This window comes from Scyliorhinus torazame, unplaced genomic scaffold, assembly GCF_047496885.1.
Source record: "Scyliorhinus torazame isolate Kashiwa2021f unplaced genomic scaffold, sScyTor2.1 scaffold_1557, whole genome shotgun sequence".
Lineage (NCBI taxonomy): Eukaryota > Metazoa > Chordata > Chondrichthyes > Carcharhiniformes > Scyliorhinidae > Scyliorhinus > Scyliorhinus torazame.
In genome coordinates, this window is record NW_027309284.1 from 26,219 (window position 1) to 42,753 (window position 16,535).

The window sequence follows — 16,535 nt, forward strand, 5'->3', positions numbered from 1 at the left end:
CCCCACAGCCCGGGTCAGGGACACGGGATCATCGCCCAGCGTTATCCCCACAGCCCGGGTCAGGGACACGGGATCATCGCCCAGCGTTATCCCCACAGCCCGCGTCAGGGACACGGGATCAGTGCCCAGCGTTATCCCCGCAGCCCGGGTCAGGGACTCGGGATCATCGCCCAGCGTTATCGTCACAGCCCGGGTCAGGGACACGGGATCATCGCCCAGCGTTATCGTCACAGCCCGGGTCAGGGACACGGGATCATCGCCCAGCGTTATCCCCACAGCCCGGGTCAGGGACACGGGATCATCGCCCAGCGTTATCGTCACAGCCCGGGTCAGGGACACGGGATCATCGCCCAGCGTTATCTCCACAGCCCGGGTCAGGGACACGGGATCATCGCCCAGCGTTATCCCCGCAGCCCGGGTCAGGGACACGGGATCACCGCCCAGCGTTATCCCCACAGCCCGGGTCAGGGACACGGGATCATCGCCCAGCGTTATCCCCACAGCCCGGGTCAGGGACTCGGGATCATCGCCCAGCGTTATCCCCACAGCCCGGGTCAGGGACTCGGGATCATCGCACAGCGTTATCCCCACAGCCCGGGTCAGGGACACGGGATCATCGCCCAGCGTTATCCCCACAGCCCGGGTCAGGGACACGGGATCATCGCCCAGCGTTATCCCCACAGCCCGGGTCAGGGACACGGGATCACCGCCCAGCATTATCCCCACAACCCGGGTCAGGGACACGGGATCATCGCCTAGCGTTATCCACACAGCCCGGGTCAGGGACACGGGATCACCGCCCAGCGTTATCCCCGCAGCCCGGGTCAGGGACACGGGATCATCGCCCAGCGTTATCCCCACAGCCCGGGTCAGGGACACGGGATCATCGCCCAGCGTTATCCCCACAGCCCGGGTCAGGGACACGGGATCATCGCCCAGCGTTATCCCCACAGCCCGGGTCAGGGACACGGGATCAGCGCCCAGCGTTATCCACACAGCCCGGGTCAGGGACACGGGATCACCGCCCAGCGTTATCCCCACAGCCCGGTCAGGAACTGGGATCATCGCCCAGCGTTATCCCCACAGCCCGGGTCAGGGACACGGGATCATCGCCCAGCGTTATCCCCACAGCCCGGGTCAGGGACACGGGATCATCGCCCAGCGTTATCCCCACAGCCTGGGTCAGGGACACGGGATCATCGCCCAGCGTTATCCCCACAGCCTGGGTCAGGGACTCGGGATCAGCGCCCAGCGTTATCCCCACAGCCCGGGTCAGGGACTCGGGATCAGCGCCCAGCGTTATCCACACAGCCCGGGTCAGGGACACGGGATCATCGCCCAGCGTTATCCCCACAGCCCGGGTCAGGGACTCGGGATCAGCGCCCAGCGTTATCCACACAGCCCGGGTCAGGGACACAGGATCATCGCCCAGCGTTATCCCCACAGCCCGGGTCAGGGACACGGGATCACCGCCCAGCGTTATCCACACAGCCCGGGTCAGGGACACGGGATCATCGCCCAGCGTTATCCCCACAGCCCGGGTCAGGAACTGGGATCATCGCCCAGCGTTATCCCCACAGCCCGGGTCAGGGACACGGGATCATCGCCCAGCGTTATCCCCACAGCCCGGGTCAGGGACACGGGATCATCGCCCAGCGTTATCGTCACAGCCCGGGCCAGGGACACGGGATCATCGCCCAGCGTTATCCCCACAGCCCGGGTCAGGGACACGGGATCATCGCCCAGCGTTATCCCCACAGCCCGGGTCAGGGACACGGGATCATCGCCCAGCGTTATCCCCACAGCCCGGGTCAGGAACTGGGATCATCGCCCAGCGTTATCCCCACAGCCCGGGTCAGGGACACGGGATCATCGCCCAGCGTTATCCCCACAGCCCGGGTCAGGGACACGGGAACATCGCCCAGCGTTATCCCCACAGCCCGGGTCAGGAACTGGGATCATCGCCCAGCGTTATCCACACAGCCCGGGTCAGGGACACGGGATCATCGCCCAGCGTTATCCCCACAGCCCGGGTCAGGGATACGGGATCATCGCCCAGCGTTATCCCCACAGCCCGGGTCAGGGACACGGGATCATCGCCCAGCGTTATCCCCACAGCCCGGGTCAGGGACACGGGATCATCGCCCAGCGTTATCCCCACAGCCCGGGTCAGGGACACCGGATCATCGCCCAGCGTTATCGTCACAGCCCGGGTCAGGGACACGGGATCAGCGCCCAGCGTTATCCCCACAGCCCGCGTCAGGGACACGGGATCATCGCCCAGCGTTATCCCCACAGCCCGGGTCAGGGACACGGGATCATCGCCCAGCGTTATCCACACAGCCCGGGTCAGGGACACGGGATCATCGCCCATCGTTATCCCCACAGCCCGGGTCAGGGACACGGGATCATCGCCCAGCGTTATCCCCGCAGCCCGGGTCAGGGACACGGGATCAGCGCCCAGCATTATCAGACCGACACAGGGCCACACTGCCGGAAGGATGTGGAGGCTTTGGAGAGGGTACAGAAGCGGTTTCCTCGGATGTTGCCTGGTATGGAGGGCATTAGCTATGGGGAGAGGTTAGATAAACTTAGTCTGTTCTCACTGGAACGACGGAGGTTCATAGAATCATAGAAGTTTACAGCATGGAAACAGGCCCTTCGGCCCAACCAGTCCATGCCGCCCAGTTTTTACCATTAAGCTAGTCCCAGTTGCCCGCACTTGGCCCATAACCCTCTATACCCATCTTACCCATGTAACTATCTAAATGCTTTTTGAAAGACACAATTGTACCCGCTTCTACTACTACCTCTGGCAGCCCATTCCAGACACTCACTACCCTCTGAGTGAAGAAATTGCCCCTCTGGGCCCTTCTGAATCTCTCCCCTCTCACCTTAAACCTATGCCCTCTAGTTTTAGACTCCCCTACCTTTGGGAAAAGATGTTGACTATCTACCTTATCTATGCCCCTCATTATTTTATAGACCTCTATAAGATCACCCCTAAGCCTCCTACGCTCCAGGGAAAAAAGTCCCAGTCTATCCAGCCTCTCTTTATAACTCAAACCATCAAGTCCCGGTAACATCCTAGTAAATCTTTTCTGCACTCTTTCTAGTTTAATAATATCCTTTCTATAATAGGGTGACCAGAACTGCACACTGTATTCCAAGTGTGGCCATACCAATGTCTTGTACAACTTCAACAAGACGTCCCAACTCCTATATTCAATGTTCTGACCAATGAAACCAAGCATGCCGAATGCCTTCTTCACCACCCTGTCCACCTGCGACTCCACCTTCAAGGAGCTATGAACCTGTACTCCTAGATCTCTTTGTTCTGTAACTCTCCCCAACGCCATACCATTAACTGAGTAGGTCCTGGCCTGATTCGATCTGCCAAAATGCATCACCTCACATTTATCTAAATTAAACTCCATCTGCCATTCGTCGGCCCACTGGCCTAATTGATCTAACAAAGAACAAAGAACAAAGAAATGTACAGCACAGGAACAGGCCCTTCGGCCCTCCAAGCCCGTGCCGACCATACTGCCCGACTAAACTACAATCTTCTACACTTCCTGGGTCCGTATCCTTCTATTCCCATCCTATTCATATATTTGTCAAGATGCCCCTTAAATGTCCCTATCGTCCCTGCCTCCACTACCTCCTCCGGTAGTGAGTTCCAGGCACCCACTACCCTCTGCGTAAAAAACTTGCCTCGTACATCTACTCTAAACTTTGCCCCTCTCACCTTAAACCTATGCCCCCTAGTAATTGACCCCTCTACCCTGGGGAAAAGCCTCTGACTATCCACTCTGTCTATGCCCCTCATAATTTTGTATACCTCTATCAGGTCGCCCCTCAACCTCCTTCGTTCCAGTGAGAACAAACCGAGTTTATTCAATCGCTCCTCATAGCTTATGCCCTCCATACCAGGCAACATTCTGGTAAATCTCTTCTGCACCCTCTCTAAAGCCTCCACATCCTTCTGGTAGTGTGGCGACCAGTATTGAACACTATACTCCAAGTGTGGCCTAACTAAGGTTCTATACAGCTGCAACATGACTTGCCAATTCTTATACTCAATGCCCCGGCCAATGAAGGCAAGCATGCCGTATGCCTTCTTGACTACCTTCTCCACCTGTGTAGCCCCTTTCAGTGATCTGTGGACCTGTACTCCTAGATCTCTTTGACTTTCAATACTCTTGAGGGTTCTACCATTCACTGTATATTCCCTACCTGCATTAGCCCTTCCAAAATGCATTACCTCACATTTGTCCAGGTTAAACTCCATCTGCCATCTCTCCACCCAAGTCTCCAGACAATCTAAATCCTGCTGTATCCTCAGACAGTCCTCATCGCTATCCGCAATTCCACCAACCTTTGTGTCGTCTGCAAACTTACTAATCAGACCAGTTACATTTTCCTCCAAATCATTTATATATACTACAAAGAGCAAAGGTCCCAGCACTGATCCCTGTGGAACACCACTGGTCACAGCCCTCCAATTAGAAAAGCATCCCTCCATTGCTACTCTCTGCCTTCTATGGCCTAGCCAGTTCTGTATCCACCTTGCCAGTTCACCCCTGATCCCGTGTGACTTCACCTTTTGTACTAGTCTACCATGAGGGACCTTGTCAAAGGCCTTACTGAAGTCCATATAGACAACATCTACTGCCCTACCTGCATCAATCATCTTAGTGACCTCCTCGAAAAACTCTATCAAGTTAGTGAGACACGACCTCCCCTTCACAAAACCGTGCTGCCTCTCACTAATACGTCCATTTGCTTCCAAATGGGAGTAGATCCTGTCTCGAAGAATTCTCTCCAGTAATTTCCCTACCACTGAAGTAAGGCTCACCGGCCTGTAGTTCCCGGGATTATCCCTGCCACCCTTCTTAAACAGAGGAACAACATTGGCTATTCTCCAGTCCTCCGGGACATCCCCTGAAGACAGCGAGGATCCAAAGATTTCTGTCAAGGCCTCAGCAATTTCCTCTCCAGCCTCCTTCAGTATTCTGGGGTAGATCCCATCCGGCCCTGGGGACTTATCTACCTTAATATTTTTTAAGACACCCAACACCTCGTCTTTTTGGATCACAATGTGACCCAGGCTATCTACACCCCCTTCTCCAGACTCAACATCTACCAATTCCTTCTCTTTGGTGAATACTGATGCAAAGTATTCATTTAGTACCTCGCCCATTTCCTCTGGCTCCACACATAGATTCCCTTGCCTATCCTTCAGTGGGCCAACCCTTTCCCTGGCTACCCTCTTACTTTTTATGTAAGTGTAAAAAGCCTTGGGATTTTCCTTAACCCTATTTGCCAATGCCTTTTCATGACCCCTTCTAGCCCTCCTGACTCCTTGCTTAAGTTCCTTCCTACTTTCCTTATATGCCACACAGGCTTCGTCTGTTCCCAGCCTTTTAGCCCTGACAAATGCCTCCTTTTTCTTTTTGACGAGGCCTACAATATCACTCGTCATCCAAGGTTCCCGAAAATTGCCGTATTTATCTTTCTTCCTCACAGGAACATGCCTGTCCTGTATTCCTTTCAACTGACACTTGAAAGCCTCCCACATGTCAGATGTTGATTTGCCCTCAAACATCCGCCCCCAATCTATGTTCTTCAGTTCCCGCCTAATATTGTTATAATTAGCCTTCCCCCAATTTAGCACATTCATCCTCGGACCACTCTTATCCTTGTCCACCAGTACTTTAAAACTTACTGAATTGTGGTCACTGTTACCGAAATGCTCCCCTACTGAAACATCTACCACCTGGCCGGGCTCATTCCCCAATACCAGGTCCAGTACCGCCCCTTCCCTAGTTGGACTGTTTACATATTGTTTTAAGAAGCCCTCCTGGATGCTCCTTACAAACTCTGCCCCGTCTAAGCCCCTGGCACTAAGTGAGTCCCAGTCAATATTGGGGAAGTTGAAGTCTCCCATCACCACAACCCTGTTGTTTTTACTCTTTTCCAAAATCTGTCTACCTATCTGCTCCTCTATCTCCCGCTGGCTGTTGGGAGGCCTGTAGTATACCCCCAACATTGTGACTGCACCCTTCTTATTCCTGATCTCTACCCATATAGCCTCACTGCCCTCTGAGGTGTCCTCTCGCTGTATAGCTGTGATACTCTCCTGAACAAGTAGCGCAACTCCGCCTCCCCTTTTACATCCCCCTCTATCCCGCCTGAAACATCTAAATCCTGGAACGTTTAGCTGCCAATCCTGCCCTTCCCTCAACCAGGTCTCTGTAATGGCAACAACATCATAGTTCCAAGTAGTAATCCAAGCTCTAAGTTCATCTGCCTTACCCGTAATGCTCCTTGCATTAAAACATATGCACTTCAGGCCACCAGACCCGCTGTGTTCAGCAACTTCTCCCCGTCTGCGCTGCCTCAGAGCCACACTGTCCCTATTCCCTAGTTCTCCCTCAATGCTCTCACCTTCTGACCTATTGCTCCCGTGCCCACCCCCCTGCCATACTAGTTTAAACCCTCCCGTGTGACACTAGCAAACCTCGCGGCCAGGATATTTATGCCTCTCCGGTTTAGATGCAACCCGTCCATCTTATACAGGTCACACCTGCCCCGGAAGAGCTCCCAGTGGTCCAGATAACAGAAACCCTCCCTCCTACACCAGCTGTTTAGCCACGTGTTTGTCTGCTCTATCTTCCTATTTCTAGCCTCACTGGCACGTGGCACAGGGAGTAATCCCGAGATTACAACCCTCGAGGTCCTGTCTTTTAACTTTCTGCCTAGCTCCCTGAACTCCTGCTGCAGGACCTCATGCCCCTTCCTGCCTATGTCGTTAGTACCAATATGTACAACGACCTCTGCCTGTTTGCCCTCCCCCTTCAGGATTCCCTCTACCCGTTCGGAGACATCCTGGACCCTGGCACCAGGGAGGCAACATACCATCCTGGAGTCTCTTTCACGTCCACAGAAGCGCCTATCTGTGCCCCTGACTATAGAGTCCCCTATAACTATTACTCTTCTGCGCTTTGACCCTCCCTTCTGAACATCAGAGCCAGCCGTGGTGCCACTGCTCTGGCTGCTGCTGTTTTCCCCTGATAGGCTATCCCCCCCGACAGTATCCAAAGGGGTATATCTGTTCGAGAGGGGGACAACCACAGGGGATTCCTGCACTGACTGCCTGCCCTTTCTGGTGGTCACCCATTTCTCTGCCTGCACCTTGGGTGTGACCACACTTACATAACTGCGATCTATGACGCTTTCCGCCACCTGCATGCTCCTAAGTGCATCCAATTGCTGCTCCAACCGAACCATGCGGTCTGTGAGGAGCTGCAGTTGGGTGCACTTTCTGCAGATGAAGCCATCCGGGACACTGGAAGCCTCCCGGACCTGCCACATCTCACAGTCAGAGCACAGCACCCCTCTAACTGACATTGCGTCAATTAATTAAAATTAAAATTTGTCTTTTTTTTTTTTTTAATACTTTTTTTAAATTTCAAAGTTACTGTCAACTATCTGTTTCCTAGCACTAGATTTCTAATAGAAATGCGATAGCTAACTATAATATTCTCCGATCTCTGGCTTAGATATCCTCTAAATTATAATTAAGTTATTATGTTTAATTAGTTCCCAAATACTCAAAAAAATTTAGGTTAGAATCCCAACCAGCCTCTCAGGTCACAGCTTTTCTGTGATGTCACTTCAGTTTCCCCCCGACACACACAATTTGAAAAACAGGTATAAAAGTAAAAATCACTTGCTTACCTTCTGAGATGTTCTCAGGTTCCCTCGCTGACAGAGACTGCTCCTCCACCTCCAATCCTTGACCTGCACAATGCTAATAATATAATATGGCACTTACCTTCCACCAATGGGTCTTATTATTAGGTTAGAGGAGGAGGGCGGGTGGGAGACACTACACGTGTAGTGTCTCGGGTTTCCTCTCCACCAGAATTTATTGGGGGGGGGGGGGGGGGGGGGGGGGCACTTGCCAGAGGTCGAACTTCCGGTTCCCGCCGAAATCCAAAGGGCTGCTCCTGCAAAGGTAAGTGCTTTTAAACTAACTACTCACCTCCCAGAAGGCCCCTGCGCACCGCTGCCGCCGAAATCCAAAGGGCTGCTCCTGCAAAGGTAAGTGCCGTTGCAATCCTAGATAACCTTCTTCACTATCCACTGTGCCACCAATCTTGGTGTCATCTGCAAACTTACTAACCATGCCTCCTAAATTCTCATCCAAATCATTAATATAAATCACAAATAACAGTGGACCCAGCACCGATCCCTGAGGCACACCACTGGTCACAGGCCTCCAGTTTGAAAAACAACCCTCTACAACCACCCTCTGCCTTCTGTCGTCCAGCCAATTTTGAATCCAATTGGCAACCTCACCCTGGATCCCGTGAGCTTTAACCTTCTGCAACAACCTACCATGCGGTACCTTGTCAAAGGCTTTGCTAAAGTCCATGTAGACAACGTCTACTGCACTACCCTCATCTACCTTCTTGGTCACTCCCTCAAAAAACTCAATCAAATTTGTGAGACATGATTTTCCATGCACAAAGCCATGCTGACTGCCCCGAATCAGTCCTTGCCTCTCTAAATGCTTGTAGATCCTGTCTCTCAGAATACCTTCTAGCAACTTACCTACTACAGACGTTAGGCTCACCGGTCTGTAGTTCCCAGGCTTTTCCCTGCTGCCCTTCTTAAACAAGGGCACAACATTCGCCACTCTCCAATCTTCAGGCACCTCACCTGTGGCTGCCGATGATTCAAATATCTCGGTTAGGGGAACCGCAATTTCCTCCCTAGCCTCCCACAACATCCTGGGATACATTTCATCAGGTCCCGGGGATTTATCTACCTTGATGCGCTTTAAGACTTCCAGCACCTCCTCCTCTGTAATATGCACACTTCTCAAGACATCACTATTTATTTCCCTTAGTTTCCTAACATCCATGCCTTTCTCCACCGTGAATACCGATGAGAAATATTCATTCAGGATCTCACCCAACTCTTGTGGCTCTGCACATAGATGCCCTTGTTGATCCTTAAGAGGCCCTACTCTGTCCCTAGTTACTCTTTTCCCCTTTATGTATCTGTAGAATCTCTTTGGATTCTCCCTTGCATTATTTGCCAAAGCAATTTCATGTCCCCTTTTTGCCCTCCTGATTTCCCTCTTAACTCTATTTCGACAATCTCTATACTCTTCAAGGGATCCACTTGATCCCAGTTGCTTATGTACGTCATATGCCTCCTTCTTCTTTTTGACCAGAGTCTCAATATCTCGAGTCATCCAGGGTTCCCTACTTCTACCAGCCTTGCCCTTCACTCTAAAGGGAATGTGCTTACCCTGCACCCTGGTTAACACATTTTTAAAAGCCTCCCATTTACCAGCCGTCCCTTTGTCTGCCAATAGTCTCCCCCAATCTACCTCTGCAAGTTCCTATCTGATACCATCAAAATTGGCCTTGCCCCAATTAAGAATTTTAACTCTTGGGCCAGACCTATCATTCTCCATAGCTATCTTAAAACTAATGGAATTATGGTCACTTGTCCCAAAGTGATCCCTCACTAGCACTTCTGTCACTTGCCCTTCCTTATTTCCCAAGACGAGGTCAAGTTTTGCCCCCTCTCTAGTCGGTCCATCCACATACTGAATGAGAAATTCCTCCTGAATACACTCAACAAATTTCCCTCCATCCAAGCCCCTAATGCTATGGCTGTCCCAGTCAATGTTGGGAAAGTTAAAGTCCCCTACTACTACCACCCTATTATTCTTGCAGCTATCTGTAATCTCCTTACATATTTGCTCCTCAATTTCCCGCTGACTATTTGGGGGCCTGTAGTACAGTCCTACCAAGGTGATCTCTCCCTTCTTATTTTTCAGTTCCACCCATATAGACTCAGTGGGCGAACCCTCGGATATATCCCCTCTAAGTACTGCCGTGATGTTCTCCCTAATCAAAAACGCCACTCCCCCTCCTCTCTTACCTCCTGTTCTATCCTTTCTATAGCATCTGTACCCCGGAACATTGAGCTGCCAGTCCTGCCCCTCCCTTAGCCATGTTTCAGTCATAGCTATAATATCCCAGTCCCATGTGCCCGTCCATGCCCTGAGTTCATCCGCTTTGCCCGTCAGGCCCCTTGCATTGAAATAAATGCAGTTTAATGTAGACCTTCCTTGCTCTCTGCCCTGCTTTCTCTGGTCATGCTTTACACACTCTCCCTTCCTGCCTTTTGTTTCTGTCCCCACTGACTTCCTACATCGGTTCCCATCCCCCTGGCACATTAGTTTAAACCCTCCCCAACTGCACTAGCAAACACCCCCCCGAGAACATTGGTTCCGGTCCCACCCAGATGCAGACCGTCCGATTTGTACAACTCCCACCTCCCCCAGAACCGGTCCCAATGTCCCAGGAATTTGAAACCCTCCCTCTTGCACCATCTCTCAAGCCACGTATTCATCCTAGCTATCCTGTCATTCCTACTCTGACTATCACGTGGCACTGGTAGCAATCCTGAGATTACTACCTTTGAGGTCCTACTTTTTAGTTTAACTCCTAACTCCCTAAATTCAGCTTGTAGGACCTCATCCCGTTTTTTACCTATATCGTTGGTGCCTATATGCACCACGACAGCTGGCTGTTCACCCTCCCCCTCCAGAATGCCCTGCAGCCGCTCCGAGACATCCTTGACCCTTGCACCAGGGAGGCAACATACCAACCTGGATTCTCGTTTGCGTCCACAGAAACGCCTGTCTATTCCCCTTACAATTGAATCCCCTATCACTATAGCTCTGCCACTCTTTTTCCCGCCCTTCTGTGCAGCAGAGCCAGCCACGGTGCCATGAACCTGGCTGCTGCCGCCTTCCCCTGGTGAGCCATCTCCCCCAACAGTTTCCAAAACGGTAAATCTGTTTTGGAGGGAGATGACCGCAGGGGATCCCTGCACTGCCTTCCTACTCTTCCTCTGTCTGTTGGTCACCCATTCCCTATCTGCGTTGAGAGGCGACCTGATAGAGGTCTACAAGATTGAGTGGTATGGACAGAGCGGAGAGTCAGATGCTCTTTCCTAAGGGTAGGAGAGTCGAGTACCAGGGGACACAGTGCGTGGGGAAAAGTTTAGAACAGATGTGCGAGGCAGGTTTTTTACACAGATGGTGGTAAATATATGGAACGCGCTGCCTGGGGAGGGGGTGGGAGCCGATAAGATAGCGGCATTTAAGGGGCATCTAGACAAATATATGAATAGGGTGGGAATGGACTCTGTAAGCGCAGACGGTTTTAGTTTTGGCAGGTACCATGGTCGGCCCAGGCTTGGAGGGCCGAAGGGCCTGTTCCTGTGCTGTATTCTTCTTTGTTCTTTGAAACTTCAAACATTCAATCAAAATGTGACTAACGGGGTCAGTGAGACACCCCAGCCCCTGGGGTGCCCAGTGGGTACGGAGTGTCTCAATGGTGCCCGTGAACACCGTGTGCTTCCAGACCAGGGACACCCGGCCACGAACGTAGCCTGGTCGGACCACCGCCTCGATCGCCCGCTGCCTGGACCTGTTGATGGCAGCAGCAGGCACATGAGGAGGTCACAGGAGGACCTCCGCCTCCCGACGGCAACGAGGCATGCCATGGCACGTCGGGACGACGGGCGAGAAGGTGAAGGGTGTACAGGAGCAACAGCCCGTACAGGAAACCCCTCCGCGCAGTACGAAAAGGCACGGGGGGCGTTTCCCCGAGGCGGCCAGCCCCCGAGGGAGGTTTCGGGGCTAATGTGGAATTCGCTCAGTCAATATTGCCACTGCACCACCATCTCCCACACTCGATCTCAGGTAGACTCCACTCTACCTGCCACGGGGCCGGAGAAATGGAAGACTCTTCCATCCAACGCGCACATCAATTCCCGTTTGTTGTTGAAAAGACTAACTGGTTAAATGTGCGCTCCTTCCCAAGTCACCTTTTCCAAACAGTCCCGCGGTCTGACACTGCTCACCACCCCACTAACGTGACTGTCCGTCTCTTCCAGAAAATAATAATCACATCAAGGTCTTCCTACCCAACAAGCTGATGGATTGTTTACCGAAATGTGCGGCCCTGCCCAAGGAGAGACAGCGGTGGAACACCAACGAGGCAAGTTTGCCTGTGTGAGTGTACATGCCTGCGTGTGTGTGCGTACGTGTGTGTGTACAGATGGTGAGTCATGGCAACTGGAGATTAATCTGTCTCTGAATCCCGCACACCACAGGTGGGCATTTGGCTGGGGAGTGGAAATTGGGTGGCCCCAGTATTGGGGGGTGCAGAGGGGCAGGTTAATATGCAATGAAGTTATCGGTGCCAGATATCATTTCACGGTTAAAGGGCTTTCAGTCCCAGTGTGTGTCCTGTGTACAGGTAGCTCTGCGCGTGTCACTCAGTGAGTGAGCTGTGATTTTCTTTTTCCAGGAAATAGCATCTTACTTAACGGCATTTGAGAAACACGATGAGTGGTTATCGGGAGCTCCACGTACCAGGTGAGCTGTTTGATACTGAACTGTGGGCGAGCGGGAGAGGGCAGGCCTGAATATCTGGGTCTGGTTCGAAGAACAGAGTAATATTCGCTGTACAACAGACTAATATTCGCTGTACAACAGACTAATATTCGCTGTACAACAGACTAATATTCGCTGTACAACAGAGTAATATTCGCTGTGCAACAGAGTAATATTCGCCGTACAACAGAGTAATATTCGCCGTGCAACAGAGTAATATTCGCCGTGCAACAGAGTAATATTCGCCGTGCAACAGAGTAATATTCGCTGTACAACAGAGTAATATTCGCTGTACAACAGAGTAATATTTGCCATACAACAGGGTAATATTCGCTGTACAACAGTAATATTCGCTGTACAACAGAGTTAAATTCGCTGTACAACAGAGTAATATTCGCCGTACAACAGACTAATATTCACCGTACAACAGAGTAATATTCGCCATACAACAGGGTAATATTCGCCGTACAACAGGGTAATATTCGCCGTGCAACAGAGTAATATTCGCCGTTCAACAGGGTAATATTCGCCGTACAACAGGGTAATATTCGCCGTGCAACAGAGTAATATTCGCCGTACAACAGGGTAATATTCGCCGTACAACAGGGTAATATTCGCCGTACATCAGGGTAATATTCGCCGTACAACAGTGTAATATTCGCCGTTCAACAGGGTAATATTCGCCGTACATCAGGGTAATATTCGCCGTACATCAGGGTAATATTCGCCGTACAACAGAGTAATATTCGCCGTACAACAGAGTAATATTCGCCGTACAACAGGGTAATATTCGCCGTACAACAGAATAATATTCGCCGTACAACAGAGTAATATTCGCCGTACAACAGAGTAATATTCGCCGTACATCAGGGTAATATTCGCCGTACAACAGAGTAATATTCGCCGTACAACAGACTAATATTCGCCGTACAACAGTGTAATATTCGCCGTACAACAGGGTAATATTCGCCGTACAACAGAGTAATATTCGCCGTACAACAGGGTAATATTCGCCGTACAACAGAGTAATATTCGCCGTACAACAGGGTAATATTCGCCGTACAACAGAATAATATTCGCCGTACATCAGGGTAATATTCGCCGTACAACAGAATAATATTCGCCGTACAACAGAATAATATTCGCCGTACAACAGTGTGGACTTGCCCCACTCACCCCCCTCTCTACCTGGCCGTGTGGACTTGCCCCACTCACCCCCCTCTCTACCTGGCCGTGTGGACTTGCCCCACTCACCCCCCTCTCTACCTGGCCGTGTGGACTTGCCCCACTCACCCCCCTCTCTATCTGGCCGTGTGGACTTGCCCCACTCACCCCCCTCTCTACCTGGCCGTGTGGACTTGCCCCACTCACCCCCCTCTCTATCTGGCCGTGTGGACTTGCCCCACTCACCCCCCTCTCTATCTGGCCGTGTGGACTTGCCCCACTCACCCCCCTCTCTATCTGGCCGTGTGGACGTTCCCCACTCACCCCCCTCTCTATCTGGCAGTGTGGACTTGCCCCACTCACCCCCCTCTCTATCTGGCCGTGTGGACTTGCCCCACTCACCCCCCTCTCTATCTGGCCGTGTGGACTTGCCCCACTCACCCCCCTCTCTATCTGGCCGTGTGGACTTGCCCCACTCACCCCCCTCTCTATCTGGCCGTGTGGACTTGCCCCACTCACCCCCCTCTCTATCTGGCCGTGTGGACTTGCCCCACTCACCCCCCTCTCTATCTGGCCGTGTGGACTTGCCCCACTCACCCCCCTCTCTATCTGGCCATGTGGACTTGCCCGACTCACTCCCCTCTCTATCTGGCCGTGTGGACTTGCCCCATTCACTCCCCTCTCTACCTGGCCGTGTGGACTTGCCCCACTCACCCCCCTCTCTATCTGGCAGTGTGGACTTGCCCGACTCACTCCCCTCTCTATCTGGCCGTGTGGACTTGCCCCACTCACCCCCCTCTCTATCTGGCCGTGTGGACTTGCCCCACTCACTCCCCTCTCTATCTGGCCGTGTGGACTTGCCCCACTCACCCCCCTCTCTATCTGGCCGTGTGGACTTGCCCCACTCACTCCCCTCTCTATCTGGCCGTGTGGACTTGCCCGACTCACCCCCCTCTCTATCTGGCCGTGTGGACTTGCCCCACTCACTCCCCTCTCTATCTGGCCGTGTGGACTTGTCCCACTCACTCCCCTCTCTATCTGGCCGTGTGGACTTGCCCCACTCACTCCCCTCTCTATCTGGCCGTGTGGACTTGCCCCACTCACCCCCCTCTCTATCTGGCCGTGTGGACTTGCCCCACTCACTCCCCTCTCTATCTGGCAGTGTGGGACTTGCCCCACTCACCCCCCTCTCTATCTGGCCGTGTGGACTTGCCCCACTCACCCCCCCTCTCTATCTGGCCGTGTGGACTTGCCCCATTCACCCCCCTCTCTATCTGGCCGTGTGGACTTGCCCCACTCACCCCCCTCACTCCCCTCTCTAGCTGGCCGTGTGGACTTGTCCCACTCACCCCCCTCTCTATCTGGCCGTGTGGACTTGTCCCACTCACCCCCCTCTCTATCTGGCCGTGTGGACTTGCCCCACTCACCCCCCTCTCTATCTGGCCGTGTGGACTTGCCCCACTCACCCCCCTCTCTATCTGGCCGTGTGGACTTGCCCCACTCACCCCCCTCTCTATCTGGCCGTGTGGACTTGCCCGACTCACTCCCCTCTCTATCTGGCAGTGTGGACTTGCCCCACTCACCCCCCTCTCTATCTGGCCGTGTGGACTTGTCCCACTCACCCCCCTCTCTATCTGGCAGTGTGGACTTGCCCCACTCACCCCCCTCTCTATCTGGCCGTGTGGACTTGCCCGACTCACTCCCCTCTCTATCTGGCAGTGTGGACTTGCCCCACCGCACTCCCCTCTCTATCTGGCCGTGTGGACTTGCCCCACTCACTCCCCTCTCTATCTGGCCGTGTGGACTTGCCCCACTCACCCCCCTCTCTATCTGGCCGTGTGGACTTGCCCGACTCACTCCCCTCTCTATCTGGCAGTGTGGACTTGTCCCACTCACTCCCCTCTCTATCTGGCCGTGTGGACTTGCCCCACTCACTCCCCTCTCTATCTGGCCGTGTGGACTTGCCCCACTCACTCCCCTCTCTATCTGGCAGTGTGGACTTGTCCCCACTCACTCCCCCTCTCTATCTGGCCGTGTGGACTTGCCCCACTCACTCCCCTCTCTATCTGGCCGTGTGGACTTGTCCCACTCACCCCCCTCTCTATCTGGCGGTGTGGACTTGCCCCACTCACTCCCCTCTCTATCTGGCGGTGTGGACTTGCCCCACACACCCCCCTCTCTATCTGGCCGTGTGGACTTGCCCCACTCACTCCCCTCTCTATCTGGCGGTGTGGACTTGCCCCACTCACTCCCCTCTCTATCTGGCCGTGTGGACTTGTCCCCACTCACTCCCCCCTCTCTATCTGGCCGTGTGGACTTGCCCCACTCACTCCCCTCTCTATCTGGCCGTGTGGACTTGCCCCACTCACCCCCCTCTCTATCTGGCAGTGTGGACTTGCCCCACTCACCTCCCCTCTCTATCTGGCCGTGTGGACTTGCCCCACTCACTCCCCCTCTCTATCTGGCCGTGTGGACTTGCCCCACTCACTCCCCTCTCTATCTGGCCGTGTGGACTTGCCCCACTCACCCCCCCTCTCTATCTGGCCGTGTGGACTTGCCCCACTCACTCCCCTCTCTATCTGGCCGTGTGGACTTGCCCCACTCACTCCCCTCTCTATCTGGCGTGTGGACTTGCCCCCTCACCCCCCTCTCTATCTGGCAGTGTGGACTTGCCCCACTCACTCCCCCTCTCTATCTGGCCGTGTGGACTTGCCCCACTCACGCCCCCTCTCTATCTGGCCGTGTGGACTTGCCCATCTCACTCCCCCTCTCTATCTGGCCGTGTGGACTTGCCCACTCACCCCCCTCTCTATCTGGCCGTGTGGACTTCTTTGGCCTGGGACTTGCCCACTCACCCCCCTCTCTATCT

At 53.4% G+C, this 16,535-nt stretch overlaps 1 long non-coding RNA gene across 1 annotated transcript in view; it reads left to right on the forward strand.

Moving 5' to 3' along the window:
* The window catches only part of LOC140407480 (uncharacterized), a 32,382-nt gene extending 19,896 nt beyond the window's left edge, over window positions 1–12,486 (forward strand). Inside the window, exons 2-3 of the long non-coding RNA XR_011939677.1 lie at window positions 12,001–12,104; window positions 12,417–12,486. This is a non-coding gene — a long non-coding RNA (uncharacterized lncRNA). The remainder of the gene's footprint in view (window positions 1–12,000; window positions 12,105–12,416) is intronic.
* Window positions 12,487–16,535: the final 4,049 nt, after the last annotated feature.